Source organism: Phaseolus vulgaris, chromosome 5 (genome assembly GCF_000499845.2).
Source record: "Phaseolus vulgaris cultivar G19833 chromosome 5, P. vulgaris v2.0, whole genome shotgun sequence".
Classification (NCBI taxonomy): Eukaryota; Viridiplantae; Streptophyta; class Magnoliopsida; order Fabales; family Fabaceae; genus Phaseolus; species Phaseolus vulgaris.
Window position 1 is genome coordinate 13,756,799 of NC_023755.2, and position 16,063 is coordinate 13,772,861.

Here is a 16,063-nt window from a genome sequence, read left to right on the forward strand (position 1 = left end):
CATTCACTGCATCTACCGCCATCACCGATCGAGCGTATCTCCTTCTTTGTGAAGCTGTGCATCCCCCACCAGAGAAGCCTCCCGCGATCGTCTGCACTTCCCCATGCACAGGGACTTCATGCTGTTGTTCTTCGATCTGGGATCCTGACGCGCGATCACCCTGCGGCTCACGTAGGTAATCTGCTAGGAAACCAGACTTCACCAACTCTGCCAGTTGGTGTCCCAGCGCCAAACAGGAATGAAGTGTATGGCCAAAGGCCTGATGAAACTCACACCATTCATTCTTCTTCCTTCCAAGTACCTTATTTGTCTTCTCTGGTACTCGTAGTCTTGCTGCTACAGCAGGAAGGGCGATGAGATCCGCCAATCCTACCATGAAGTTATATCTCGGGGGTGCGTTATTCTCCCTTGCACGCCCCCTGCTCTGGTCTTTGCCTGGTGCATAGGGACGAGGTTTTTCCCGCACCTTCTTCCCCTCCTTGGCCTCATGCACCCTTGCTTGCTGTGGCTTTCCTTGCCCTCAACGCGGTCTGGGTGGTGCAGCACTTCCCCTCTTCTCAGAAACCTCTGTTTCTGCCACTATGTGCGCCACCGCACGTCGTCGAATCTCTGCAAAGGTGCTGGGATGGCTCCTGATGAGAGACTCGCTGAAAGGGCCAGGCAGCACTCCCTTCTTAAACGCGTGCACCAGCATATCTTCATCTTTGCTGGGCAGTCTAACCACTTGTGCCCCAAAGCGGTTGAGGTAGTCCTTCAGCGACTCCCCCTGGTATTGGCGCACGTCGAACAGATCGTAGGACACCACTGCAGGTGCCTTGTTGACGATGTATTGTTCAGTGAAGAGCTTCGAGAACTGAGAGAAAGACGTGATATGTCCTTCTGGCAGGCTCACGAACCACTCCATGGCGATTCCGCTGAGCGTACTCATAAACATTTTGCAGTAGACAGCGTCTGAACCCCCAGACAACATCATCTGGGTGTGGAACGCCGTCAGATGTGCCTCCGGGTCTTCTACCCCCTTGAACGATGCTTTCACCCCCACCAGGTTGGGAGGCACCATGGTTCCCATGATCTCAGGGGAGAATGGCATGGGGAACGCTCTTGGAGGTGAGGGCTGCCTAGACACCCTTTCGTCAACCATGTGTTCCCTCTGCGCCTGCAGCGTCCTTCTCAACTCCTCGTTGACGCGATTCAGCTCGTCGTTCCTGCTTTACGACGCAGCTAGCTCCGTCTGCATCCTCTCTTGTTCAACCTTTGACGCTGCGGCGTTATCCTGCAGCGTGCGCACCATTTCCAGGACCTGCGCCATTGTCACAGCTCCTTCGTCAGCGGATGGCGCAGGTGATGGTTGTCTGTTTCTAGGCATCTTTCTCCATCAACGAAACTGATAAGACTCTGGTAAGTCTTTAACACTGCGGTATATATGGGACAACGATTCACTCGTGTCCCACCGTGGACGCCAAATGATCCTGCCAACAACTCGAACGTGGAGGAATCGCTCCGTAGCACTCTCTGCCCTGTCTACGCGACTGCGTCTTCTGCAGAATCACCCTCAGAACCTTCTCTTGCTTCTCCAAACGTGGCCTGCAAAACACACAGACGGCGCCTCTAGCGGCCGTTTGCACTCCGACGATCAAGTTAGTCCACAGAACCACCAAAGACTAGAAAACTAGTAATGTGTGTGAAAAACTCTTGCTCTCTGTTTTTCGTCTCCTCCACTTCTCTCCTTGATTCCTCCTTTTATCTCTCTGTCTCTGTTTCTGGGCATAACAGAATTCTGTTATGCTTTTCTGGCATGTGTCAGAAACCTGTTACGCTTTTCAGAGACAGTGTACCTGCAGAATCAGAGAGTGTGGGTGTCTGTGCGTGTCCGCGCGTCTCTGCGCTGGGCTGCGCCTGTCTGTACCCTTAATGGTACGGAGTGCACTTTTGTCTGGACCGCACCCCTCTCAGATGGTGACACGTGGAGGCCTGCAACTCACATCTAACCACACACGTGTCATTTACTGGAAGGGCTCTAGCGCTTCTCTTTGTGTGCCTAAGTTACGCCCTCGCGGAGTAGCTTAGGATATTTCTCTTATCTGGGTAAATCGCATACTCTTAGGAGAACGTCGGGTGTGGCTGGTCTAGGCACACTCACCAAACGTTGCTCTCTGCGTAGGCGACTTACCCTTCACGATGCCACGCACGTAATGGGTTGAGGGAATCACCAATCACTGACTGGCTTACTAGTTCCCTCAGGCCACTCTCGTGCATGATTCCCTGAGGTGTGCTCATGCGAGATCCATGCGTAACGCTCTCGCTGGGAACCTCAGTCCCAGTTTAACTGCGTGTAACACGAGACCCCGATGACAATACACCCGATGACTGATCAGTGTTTATTCGCTTCTCGCGCTCTGCCTCCAGGCGCGAGTCTGGGAACTGGTCTGCTGGTGGCCACTTGGCTACTGACCACCGATCACCATTCTGGGTGATCTATCCCCCGACCTCTCTGCCGCCTGATCTGTCGGTGGTAACTTGGTTACTGACCACCGATCACCACTCTTGGCGATCGTCCCCCTGACCTCTCTGCCACCTGGTCCACGTGTCACCCTGCGAGTGGTCCATGTGGTTCTCTGTTGCTGACGTCATCGACTATCGATGACCGATCGGATCAACGGGTTAGGTAGGTCGGGCCAATACGAGTTGACGAGTTGAAAAGGTTGACTTGCCTCGTCTAAATGAGGCTGACTGGTTGCCCAACCCATCGAACCCGACCCACATTGTCATCCCTATTATTTGGTATCTAATTCTAAAAAAGAGTTGTATCTTTCACTTAAAAAATGTCAGTTTTATTAGAAGCATGAACTACTAGGTTAACCTATAGATTCACTAAAAGAATAATCCTACGTGAACTTCAACCTACTTTTTCTGATAGCTTGAGCTCTTCATCTTGCGGTGTTTTGTAGTGGAATTGGCGGAAGCATCCATGGATTGAGGTGGAATAAGGCTCTCCTAAGAGTTGTGTAAGCCTTAGAGGTTCATGAAGAGTGTGAAAGTGAGAGAGGTTCGGCCAACTCTCTTTGAGGTGCAGTTTTGGAAGATTAAGACCTAAATCCTAAGAGATTTTAGGCAAGGAGTAAGAATGACACATTTTGGCAGCATTTCATTACTCAAAATAATCTTGTGAAAACATGAACCAAGCACCTCCTTATATAAGCTTGGAGGGCTGGAATTGGAAAAGCCAAATACAAATGAAATGAGAGCCAAATTCAAAGTGTTGGCACATGTGAAAAGTGGCGCCTATTTTCAACCCATGTGAGGTAAGATTCTAGAATGCTTCCATGTGCTAATTCATCTAGAACTTACGCTCATCTAGGGTCAAATTGGGTCGGTCCTAAGTTTAATTAGAATTTAGGAAATTCTAATTAAACTTAGGTTAGCTCCTTAGGTACCACTTTGCATGTTTCAACAAAAAAAAAAAAAACTATGCTAATTTTCACAAAAAAATGTAAAAATTATTCTTCAGTAGAGTTTATGACATGAAGAATGTGTCCTCTTGACCCCTCTTTGACTATGACTCTAGTGGTTGCCTCAATGTAGCTTTTTGGTGGCCTCTCTATGGGTTGGTGTTGGGGCCTCTTCCATCATCCCCTCCCTCTTGAAAAAGGATTTGTCCTCAAATCCATTGCTTCTTCTTCTTCATGGCTAGGGGGATGGATGTGGCTGGATGGTGTCCATCATCTCCTCCTTCTTGAGAAGATCTATCCTCAGATTTACAGATTTGATCTCGGATAGCAGCCTCTTGCTTCTTCAACTATGCTTGCCCTCCCGGATCGAACGTCCACCTATGGGAATCATCAAATAAAGCAAAGGTGTTAGTTTGAAAATCAATTTTACTATGTTTCCATTTCTCCTGTTTTTCTTTTGGCAACTTTTCACAAATATTTAAAGAGGAATACAAAAAAAAAAAATTCTAGGTGTTTCCTCTTTTGTTCTAAATTTTTATTAACTTCTTTAGGAATTTTTCTAAGTGTTCCTTTAACAAAACTTGAAGGTTGTTCAACAAGAATCATATTTTCAAACGTATTTTTAATGTTTTCTTCTTGTTGAATGACCTTTTCTATTTTTGTTATTTTTTCTTCCTTTTTTTTCATTTGTACTTATCCTCTATCACTTGTGAAGGTGATAAGGGATAAAGTATAAAATTCTTTTCTTGGTGAGTGAAAGTTATCTCATTAGTTAGACCATAGTGCAAGGTTTTTTTGTCAAATTGTCATGGTCTACCTAATAGAATGTGGCAAGCTTCCATAGGTACTACATCACATAAAACATTCTCTTGGTAGTTACCTATAGAAAACTTGACTTTCACTTGTTTATCTACAATTAGTTCCCCATCTTCATTTATCCATTGAAGCTTGTAAATTTTAGGATGAGGGACTACTTGTAGATTTAATTTTTCAACCAATCTAGTGCTACAACAATTGCAGCTTGAACCACTATCCACAATGAGAGAACATATGTTTTCTAAAACTTTACATCTTGTGTGAAAGATGTTCTCTCTTTGTGTTTCCATGGTTGCACTAGGTTGATTGTTGAGGGTTCTTTTAATCATCATTAATTCCCCCTCTAAAGGATACACTCTTTCTTCTTCTCCCCCTTCTTTTTTCTCACTAGGTTCGTCTTCACAACTAGTATATTCATCTTTTCCTTTCAAAAACAAGGTTCTTTGGTTTGGACATTGTGCTTGCACATGTTCTCTTCCAAAGCATTTAAAACATTTAACATCCCTAGTGTGAATGGGTGGAGTGAAGGTATCCTTGCCTAAGGGTTTAGGAGTCTCTTTTGGTGTTTCCGTAGATGTACTCTCCTCCCTTTTAAAATCTCTCTTGGGATAGAAGTTAGGATATGAATCTTCCCTTTGACTTGAAGTTTTCCTTAACTTTTGTTGTTCAACTTTGATACAAAGTTGAACCAAGTCATTCAAGTCTTGACAAGGTAGAAGTTCAACCCTATCTCTTATCTCAAGATTGAGCCCACTTAAGAATCTAGCTATGGTGGTGGTCTCATCCTCCCTAATGGAGGCTCTCATCATGTATAGCTCCATCTTTTGCCTATACTCCTCTACACTCATAGTTCTTTGTTGGAGTCTTTGGAGCTTGTCCATCAACTCCCTATTATAGTAAGAGGGTATATGGCGACGTCTTAGGGCTCCCCTAAGGTCATTCCAATACTCTATGGGAGGCTCCCTATGAAGACGCCTATCTCTTTCTAAAGATGTCCACCATTACATAGCATTTCCTTGAAAACTAAGAGTGGCTAGGGGCACTTTTCTTTCTTCACTCACTGTATGGCAAGCAAAAAGTTGTTCTACCTTCATTTCCCAATCTAAGTATACTTCTACATCTTCTTTTCCATGGAAATGGGGTAGGTCTACCCTAACCTCTCTTAGGCTCTCTTGTTCTCTTCTATCTCTTCTATGTCTCCTAGGGGGTGGTTGATAATACTCATTTATCCTAAGGCTTTCCTCCCCCAAGAGAATCATGATCTTTAGAGATAGATGCATGAGAATGCATTTTATTTTATTTTTGAGAATTCTCATCCTTTGCTTTAGTCAATTCATTAATTTTGGCCTCATTCTCCAATTGTCTATATGAAAGTATTTGAAAGTCCTTGGCAAGTTGTTTTAAAAGAGATTTAATGGACTTCATATCACTTTCATTAGATTTAGAGGAGTGAGAAGACATGACTAAAACTTTGTGTTTAAAAGTGTTTTACTTCAAGAAAGAAGAGGAAAGTTAGTGAAGGTAGCTTTCCAGGTAAGAGAGGTGAGTCACTTAGGACTTCTTAAGTACCAAGTCTCGCCTTTGCCAAAAACTATCCCTCAAAAACTTCACACAATTCTTTTTCTAAGTAAATTACTTGGAACACAATGAGGAATGAAAAATCAAATTTTATGCAAGGAAAAACAATGCAAAGCTATTTAACAAATAAAAAAATTAATCAAAGCTTAAACAAAAGATAAACGTAAGCAGTTTTAAGCAAAGCTAAACAAGGATTAACGTAACACAATCTAGCTAACACAATTAAAATTTGCTAATCTACAAAGCTTTAAACTAGTCGCTTCCCAGGTGAGGCTTCTTAGACACTTTGAGCCTTTGAAGACACACTCACCGTCTAATCGTGATTAATCCACTAATTAACAAAAGTGAAATGTAATTACAACTCAAGAAATGCAAAGAAATTGAATTGCACAAATTTAATTTCAGCTTGCTAATCTATGCACTCCTTTGGCTTGTTTTTGCTCTTCTTTGTTGTGTCCTTCAAAGTGTATGGTTTGTTTTTTGTATTTGTATTTGCTGCTGCTCCTTGCCTTGAACCTCTTATGATTTAAGCAATCAAATTCTCCAAAACAGTACCTACTAAGTAGAGCTAGACTCTCCTCAAGTCAATTTCCACTTAACAAGCCCCAATAGAAATTTATCCACCAACAATTTAGAGGTCAAGGAAAGAAAGCAAGAAACCAATTAAATTTTAAAAACAGTACCACAACAATTGGATTTAATGATATAACACAACTAGAAAGAGTTCAGAATAATATTGGACAAACAAATAAAAAAATAGGCACTCAACAAAGGATAACACACAAAAGGAACCTAAAGAATGAAACTAGAACTGATTTGAAAAACCAAAACAGCACTACTGGAAAATTAAGGTTCAGAAAGCGTGACTTCAAATATTTATGCTGAGCTGGATATTTTGAATTTGCTTCTGAAAATTTAAACACAAACGATTCAGTTTCTTAGCAAACTTTTGGCCCTGGAATCACACCAAAAACATGCACCAATTAATTGTGATACAATTTTCAAAATCACTGTCCAATTACCGCTAATTTTAGCTCCAGAATGCACACTTTTTTTGTGTGATTTATCTTTTTTTTTCTATTTTGCCTTTTCAACTAATTCTTTTTTTCTTCTTTTTCTAACACATCAAACCACTGAAATCCAGAGTCTCAGAATTTTTCTTCAACTTATTTAATTTTCATAACACAAAACAGCCAATACAAAATTTGTAAAAACAGAGGATCCTAATTTTGGAATTAAAAACAGAAAGAGAAACTTCAAAAACACAATGGAGTGAATGTTATATGAATTTATATGGATCTATAATACAAATATGAACTCAAACTAAAAGGAAAAATGCACCAAAGGATCAAATCAAGTCAGAATTCAAATTAAACACTCAAATCAAAACAAGAAACAAATGAATCAAGAAAAGTACTACTAAGGTTTGTTGACATTCTTGGAATTACATGACTAGCCAAAACATATAGATTCAGAAAATAAAATGACTCAAGAACATCATATTGCACCAAACAAAAATTCAAACAAGACTCAAGTAACCTAAAATCAAAACAGCAACACAATTCACCATAGATTCCTACACAAAATGTGAAAATAGGAAGCTCAAGAACAATTTGAACAATTTGTACCGATTGAAATGCTTGGAACAACATCTAAATCAAAATTAAAAATGTAAAAACAGCAAGACAACATGAACAAGAGATGAACAAAACGAAAATAAGAAGAACTCAAACAAAAAAATGAAAAGAGACACTTATCTCTTGAAGACCATAACTCTAGATACCAAATGATGGCTTGATCTCTTCATCTTGCGGTTTTTTGTGGTGGAATTGGCGGAAGCATCCATGGATTGAGGTGGAATAAGGCTCTCCTAAGAGTAGTGTAAGCCTTAGAGGGGCATGAAGAGTGTGAAAGTGAGAGAGGTTCGACCAACTCTCTTTGAGGTGCAGTTTTGGAAGATTAAGACCTAAATCCTAAGAGATTTTAGGCAAGGAGTAAGAATGACACATTTTGGCAGCATTTCATTACTCAAAATAATCTTGTGAAAACATGAACCAAGCACCTCCTTATATAGGCTTGGAGGGCTGGAATTAGAAGAGCCAAATACAAATGAAATGAGAGCCAAATTCAAAGTGTTGGCACATGTGAAAAGTGGCGCCTATTTTCAGCCCATGTGAGGTAAGATTCTAGAATGCTTCCATGTGCTAATTCATCTAGAACTTACGCTCATCTAGGGTCAAATTGGGCCGGTCCTAAGTTTAATTAGAATTTAGGAAATTCTAATTAAACTTAGGTTACACTTTGCATGTTTCAACAAAAATACAAAAAGAATTAAACTATGCTAATTTTCACAAAAAAATGTAAAAACTATTCTTCACTAGAGTTTATGACATGAAGAATGTGTACTCTTGACCCCTCTTTGACTATGACTCTAGTGATTGCCTCAATGTAGCTTTTTGGTGGCCTCTCTGAGGGTTGGTGCTGGGGCCTCTTCCATCATTTTCTAAGGCAAGGTAAAGCATTTCATACTTTACTAATGTTTGGACATCACCTAAATAGGTGATGTTTTGGGTTGAGAAGAGTGGTTTGGCTTTAAAGACCTATTACAAACATTAGACTAAAGGCAAATTCTCCCTTCACCTTTATACCTTCTCGTAACATCTCCATATTAATTGTAAAAAGTTAGTTTTAACCTTTTTTAAATTTTTGTTTAACCCTAAATGAAGTATAATCTCACTATTTTAAATAACTTGCACCCACACACCCTCATTCCTCCCTTCTAGACACATCACTTTCATTCTTCTCCAGCCGCAACGTTTGAGAGAGCAATTACATCATTTGATCGTGTGAGAGAGAGTTGACGAGAAAATTCGTTGTATTCGACATTCCTCAATGCGAATATACTTTTTCTTAGTTTTGTACTCCATTTTTACACATCATTGGGGTTTTTTTTGTGTTTTGTGGCTTCAAAAAAATGAAAAAACTAAGCAAACAAAAACACAACCACCACCACTAGTAAAATCATCACAAAACTTACTTCAACCACCAACGTTCACCCCAACCATCACCACCACTTGAAAATGAAGAAGGCACGACACTTTCCACCATACTCAGAAGAAAACAATACGAAAGAGCAGGGAGAATTTTCCGGAATAAAACATAAGATGACCTATCAAGGAACGTAGTCCTTCATCGGTTGTCCTTTCTACCTCTTGGGTCATGTTGTATCAATATCATCCGCTAGAGGAGAGACTTTGTCCACAAAGTGGAGAGAATGTGTGTTTTGGGTCGAGCTTGGGGTTTGTGACTGATTCGGTATGAGATTAAAGGTGGTATGAAGTGTTAGTGGAGGGTTCTGGAGTGCTAGGGAAGTGAGGGGCTCGAGGGACCAGTTCACGTGGGTCTCATGACGTGGATTTTAGGTATTTGTGGATTTGGGGGTTGGTTAGGTGAGAGTGAGTGTGTGTCAGTTGTTGGTTAACTTTCAGTAGGCAGAGAAGTGGAATTGGAGTTTAAGGAGTGTGAGGGTGGGGAGCCCCTGAAAGGTCAAAGAAGATAGACATGGAAAACGGGATGGATCCTCAAGTTTGCTGGCAACCGGAGTTCATATGCCACCGTGTCGATTCGGTGAAGGATTTGATACAACCTGGAGTAGAGTGGTGCGATCTTAGGAGATTATTGTCGCTCGATAGATTGTTGCTGGTACGGTTGGAGATGGAACATGAACCTTGGAAGACATGTTTATGCGATGATGATCTGCTTGCTCTCGCATAAGTTGGTGCGTGCGTTGGAGCTGTTGTTTCACTTCGTGTAAGATGATGGTGTGAGATGGTGGTTTCAGACCGTGATGTATGGAGCAATTCTAGGGTGGATTGTGGTGATCAGCTATAAAGCGCTGTGAAAGGCAAGGTACTGATGGCGGAGTGGTGAGAGATATTGTGCCACAGTTCCGCGAGATGGAGATAGTGATACCATGAGTTGGATGGTCACTAGTAAAACAACAAGATAAGCTTCTATTCCCCAATTTAAAACACAGGTTCCTTCAAAAGGTTCTAGTGAAGTTGAGGTCACGGTAAAAAATTATGGTCTTTGGGACTCCGTGAAGGTGAAAAACTTCACTAGAAAATCTGCATGCAAGGCTATGGGTTGTGTAGTGGGTTGGTAGGGCAAGGAAGTGAGCGTCTTTATTGAGGCTGTCAGAGATTACCCAAATGGTCGTGTGCCCTGAAAATGACGGTAAGTGAGAGATTAAATCTATGGAGATATCTTCTCATACTTAGGACTTACTATCCCTCAAAGATTTACCAAGAGCAACACACGTAACAAAGGACTTGAGAACCAACTGTTTTCACTTTTTTTTGTATTGCATTAGAGTAGGTATAAATAGCATAATCATGGGCTGCTTGTGGCCCAAGGTGGAGCTTCTAGATGACCTAAATGTGTCTCACATGTAGTCATGCTTTCAACATTAGAGTACATGCTTAAATGCTAAAAGTATGACCGACCTAGATCCATGATTAGTTGCATAGGATTAGAGAGTTAACCATATTTAGATTGAATTTGAATTTCCCTCCATGCACATAATCACACGACACCTCATCCTATAAATAAGTGGTCATCCCTCTTGTATTTCACACTTGATTTTGAGTAAAGAAACATTTTCTGAATATTTCTTTAGTGTTCTATTCTCTTGTGAGTCTTATCTTGAGAGTTCTTCAAGTGGTGACTCCTTCATTCACTCATCTTCCAACCTCCATCCTCCATGGACACCAAGTTCACTCCTTCAAATTAAATCATCTCTTCCTTGTTTCCACTTTCTCTTATTTTTATTATGTTATTCTTTACTTGTTGTTGAGTTCTTATTCTTCCTTAATTCAGCATACACCTTTCTTCTCTTGAGTTTGTTTTTTTTTTCTTTTGCTCTTTGAAGAGAACATTCACACTTACTTAACAACTTGGTTAAGTTCGTGTCTAGTGACAATCCTCGTTGAGTTTTCACCTTAATTGCTAATTCAATTCCTAACTCAAGTGAACTAATAAAACAATGTGTCTTTCTACTAATTAAACTTATATCATTTGATATTCAGAGAATGGTCTAATTCAAGTTTAATATGAGTTTAAAATAGTTTTTTTTACTTTTTCTCCATGTTCACTTGAGCTTATTTCAATTCGACAACTGCTTGTTTAATTTCAAGAGTTTAATTTCATCTCATGTCTTATTTAAATTTTCATAGCTTAGTTTGCTTGAGTCCTATGTTCTTTAAATGTTCTAGGCAAGTTTAGTTTTCGGCTCACTTGATTTTAATTGTGAAGAATTCAAAAGAAATATAAGTCATCTTAGTTAGAAGTTGATTTATTTTCAATCATAGAGTGCAAGTGTTCATATGACTTGAATCCATCTCAATTTGATTCTAAGTTTGAAAAGTGAATCTAAATGTGTATGAGCTGCATTTTGAGTTTTGATTCAAGAAAACAACAAAATGAAAAAATGAAGATGTATGCATTCACAATTCAAACTATTTTGTTCAAAGAAAAGGATTCTTGATGTGTAGCAAATTGTATTCATAACTTGTGAAGTTTTATCCTTCTATCTTTGGTAAAATTCTATTACTTCATAGTTGAATTTAAGTAAGTTTTTTTTAGTCTTAAAATATGCTTTATTGCTTGTCTTGTTTAAAGTTTTGTCTCCATCTTAATTCCACCTTGGTTTAGCCTTCTTGCTTTATTCCTTTTCTTGCTTGTCTTTAATCGACTAAGTTTTGTTTGCAATAGGATCCATTGATTTCTTTAAGTGAATAAAAGAGTTGTGTCCTATTTCATTTGAATAATTTTTCAAGATTTGAACTCATTGGATTTACCTCACACATACTTAAGTACCGATACTTTTAAAGTTAATGATTTGACTCCTTTTTTTGCAGGTGTTTCAAATTTGTGGTTGAATTCTCTCCAACTTGGGGAGCATGATAAAATCTCACAACACCTTCCAAGTCAGTCCAACCTTCTAAGAGGATGACCAGAAGCATGACACAGGACTCAGGGTTTGGTAAGACAAACCCTACAGTTAGTGACTCAAGACCTACTATCCCTCAAAGAATTACCAGGAGTAGAGCACAAAACAAAGGACTTGAGCACCAACTGTTTTCACTTTTTTGTATTGCATTAGAGTAGGTATAAATAGCACAATCATGGCCTTGCTTGTGGCCCAAGGTGGAGAATGTAACCCTAGCTTCTAGATGACCTAAATGTGTCACTCATGTAGTCATGTTTTTCACATTAGAGCACATGCTTAAATGCCAAAAGCATGACCGACCTAGATCCATGATTAGTGGCATAGGATTAGAGAGTTAACCATGTTTAGTTTGAATTTGAATTTCCCTCCATGCACATAATCACATGTCACTTTAACCTATAAATAGGTGGTCATCACTTTTGTATTGCACATTTGATTTTGAGTAAAGAAACTCTGTCTGAGTATTTCGTGATTGTTGTATTCTCTTGTGAGTCTTATCTTGAGAGTTCTTCAAGTGGCGACTCCTTCATTCACTCATCTTGGATTCCTCCTCTAACTGGTGTGAGCAACCTCCATGGACACCGAGTTCACTCGTTCTAACTAAGTCATCTCTTCATGTTTCCACTTTCTCTTATTTTCATCTATGTTATTCTTTACTTGTTGTTGAGTTCTTGTTCTTCCTTAATACCACATACACCTTCCTTCCCTTGAGTGTGGTTTTCTGCTTTTGCTCTTTGAAGAAAACATTCACACTTACTTAACCACTTGGTTAACTTCGTGTCCAATGACAATCCTTATTGAGTTTTCAACTTAATTGCTAATTCAATTCCTAAATCAAGTGAACTATTAAAATAATGTGTCTTTCTTCTAACTCAACTCATATCAATGTTGGTGGCAAGGAGTTGGCAAAAGTGATGGTAGGTAGCATGGGTTGGGTAAGGGTTGTCGTGGCTTTGAGAGTGATATGTTGATTTATGTGGGTGAAGGCTATGCTTAGAATAGATAAGACAGTTGTAATGGGGCATAAGGTGCGCAACCAATCTACCTGTAAAACTACATCAGATCATTCGATTGGCAGAAGGTATAAAGGAAGTGTGAAAATAGAGTTTTGGAGAGATATCTCCACTGAGGGACATATGCCCAAGCATATGATAAAGGCTCCATTTTCGACCATGACTGTAAAATGTGAGCTGGGTGAAATGGGTAGATGGAGTTGGTAGGCAACGTGGGGTTGCAAAATGTTGTGTGAGCGACCTAAATCTATTAGGATTGTGATTGAGAGGTTTTGAATAATTCCTATGAATTTTAGGGTTCGTGGTGATAGGTTACATGCGAGGGTCTGTGAGTATAGGTGGAAATGGATAATGACATCGGTAGTACTCAGTTCCAGGGTTTTTTCTTTGAAGTATTGATTACAATCTATGTTGTCAAGGAGCAACACAAATCTGGAGGTAGAACATTTGTGGTCTGGATAGAATTTCTCGTCGTAGCATAAACCTAAAACTCTGCGTTCCTGAGTTGTGTAGCTGTAAGACATTTAATGGGCAGGTTAGTGGTTGGTGGAGGAATGGGAATGGGATGATAAGTTGCCTCATTAGTGATAAGTTGTGTTCCTTAATTGTGGATGGGGGAAGTTGTGCAAATGTGGCAAGCACAAGAATGGTAGACAAACTTGGGTTACCTACCATCTCTCATGCAAAGCTCTATAAACTTCAATGGTTAAGTCAAGAGGGGGAAATAATAGTAACAAGCAAGTCCGCAGAGCCTTTTCTATTGGTAAATATAAGGATGCGGTCTTGTATGATGTTGTCCCCATGTAAGCTACACATATTCTCTTGGGTAGGCCATGACAATATGACAGGATGGCCTTACCAACAAAATCTCTTTCACCTTCCATGGGCATAAAATCACACTAAAATCTCTCTCACCAAAAGAAGTCCATGATGACCAACTTAAAATGAAAGAAAAGAGAGAAAAAGAGAAAGAAAAGATAAACCGAGGCACAAAATATCATCTTACGCAACTAAATCCACCGTGTTGACTCGTGCCATGCTACAAACTGCACCTCCAAGGTGTCCTTCTTCTTTGTCTTTTTCATTACCAAATAAATCTAATTACTTGACATCTTGGACAAAGAAAATTTAGGATAAACATCAAACACCTCCTAAGGGTTCTCACCTTTTGAGAGGATTTTTTCCATCAAGCCCTTTCATCTCCAAATATTTTTTCCCAACATGGCTTGTAAGAAGAGTTTACCCCTTTTGAACTCCCCAAGCTCAAAGAACATAAGTTTGTTTCACACCCACGCCCTGCACTATCTTATATCCGAACAAACTAACTATGTTATCTGCAAGAGTTCTAAATTTGAGGACGAATTCTTACCAACCTGAGGGGCATGATCCAAACCACAACAATCAGCAGAGGACTAAGGACACGTCAAACAATTCACAAAAAGGTCAGTCATCTCAGTATACAAATCTGAGCCCCACCAAACATCAAGAAAGCATCAGCAGAAGAAGAACCAGCTATAAACCAGAATATCAGAAGTTCTTCCTTCTGGTCTTTTTACAAGAGAAAAGTTATGTAAATAATTTGGGCTCATTTCAAGGGTCCAAAATAGCAAGATATGTTAGAATAGGTGCCTATAGCATAATAGAGGGGTGTAGTTATCATTTTAGCTTGTTTCTAGCCCTTTAGGAAGGAAATTTGACCTAGTTTCTAAAAAAATAAGCCTAGAGTGCGATTTTGACTTAGTCAAACCCTAAAGGCAGTCCCCTCACACACTTACCACCCTACCCTTGCCCTTCTTGCCCATCAAGGCACCCATTCCTATAAATAGGATGCCTTACTCTATGTATTTACATGTTAATTTTAAAGAGAAAAGTTACTTTGCACAAATTGTGTGAGAAGTTTATGAGGTTTGAGTCCTCTTGGCTAGGTCTTATCTTGAGTAGTGTGAGACTCTCAAGTGGTGACCCTTCACTCATCTTGGTGGCTACCACACCCAAGTGGCGTGAATCCCTTTCACAACCACTCTATAAGCTACTCTTCTTCCACTCTTTTCGTTTCATTTCAATTTCATATATGTCTTTGTTTTTCTTTTGCTAAATGTTTAGGTTCATCATTTGATTCGTCCATGAAAACCATTAATGTTTACCTTATTGCTATTTCCATTCTTCATTGCATTTTATCTATCACTTTGTATTGATTTTCATCTTTTCCTTTGTGAAGTGAACCTTCACACTTACTTAACCATTTGGTTAAGCTCGTGTCCAGTGGGAATCTTCCTTAAGTTTTCATCATAAATTTCTAAAATCCCAACTCTAAGTAAAGTGTCACCATAAAATAGAACCATCTAAAAACCAACTCACATTATGTGGTTATCAGAGCTTAGGTTCTTGAGCTTATTTTGATTTGAGTTGATTTGGCACTTTACTTTTCTTGCACCTTTAATTCTTTGTCTTTACTTATCTTGCACCTTTAATTCCTTGTCTTTACATTCAAGCACCTTTAATTTCTTGTCTTTACATTCAAGCACATTTAATTTCAGCCCTTTACTTTCTTGTTTTTCAATTCGACATTTATCTTATCAATTAGCTTTGTTTTCTCTTTTGGATGATAAATTGTGTCTTCTTTTGTTGTTGTCTCTTTTGCTTCGAGTCATATGTTATTTAGTGTTTTTGGAGTCCTTATATTTTGCATCTACTTACTTTGCTTTTAATTGTGAAAGTTTAAAAGTAATTCGAAATTTGTTTTAGTAGGAGTATATTTAAGTTCCAAACAAAAAAATTTCAAGTGATCAATTAAATTGAATCCTAAAATTTTGTGCTAATTGGTGGTCTATGAAAATATGCATGATCAAAACTATCGAAATCTTATTTCCATAATCCAAAAACAAGTTAAATATATATATATATATATATAAAAGAGAAGTGGAACAAGCTTTTGTTCCAATCTTTTCTGTTCCGTTCGGTTGACCGAGACGTCTTCGTGCGCAACCTCAACCGTCAGCTAGGGACTCCTTCCCACTGATTGCCTGTGGATTCCTGAAAAAAAGAGGACAAAGAGGCGCCCTAGCGGCCGTTTGCACTCCGACGCTCAAGTCAGCCAGCAAGAAACACCAAAACTATTCACCTCCGTCTCTGAGCACCGCGTATGGCACTCTGAAGGTGGTAAGAAATAACTGTGTACTGTGTATCTGTGTTCTCTC

At 39.6% G+C, this 16,063-nt stretch overlaps 1 long non-coding RNA gene across 1 annotated transcript; it reads left to right on the forward strand.

Moving 5' to 3' along the window:
• Positions 1 to 9,364: 9,364 nt before the first annotated feature.
• Positions 9,365 to 12,297, forward strand: LOC137835200 (uncharacterized). The gene is made up of 2 exons (XR_011085037.1): positions 9,365 to 10,079; positions 11,762 to 12,297. It is a non-coding gene; the product is annotated as an uncharacterized lncRNA (long non-coding RNA).
• The last annotated feature ends 3,766 nt before the right edge of the window (positions 12,298 to 16,063 follow it).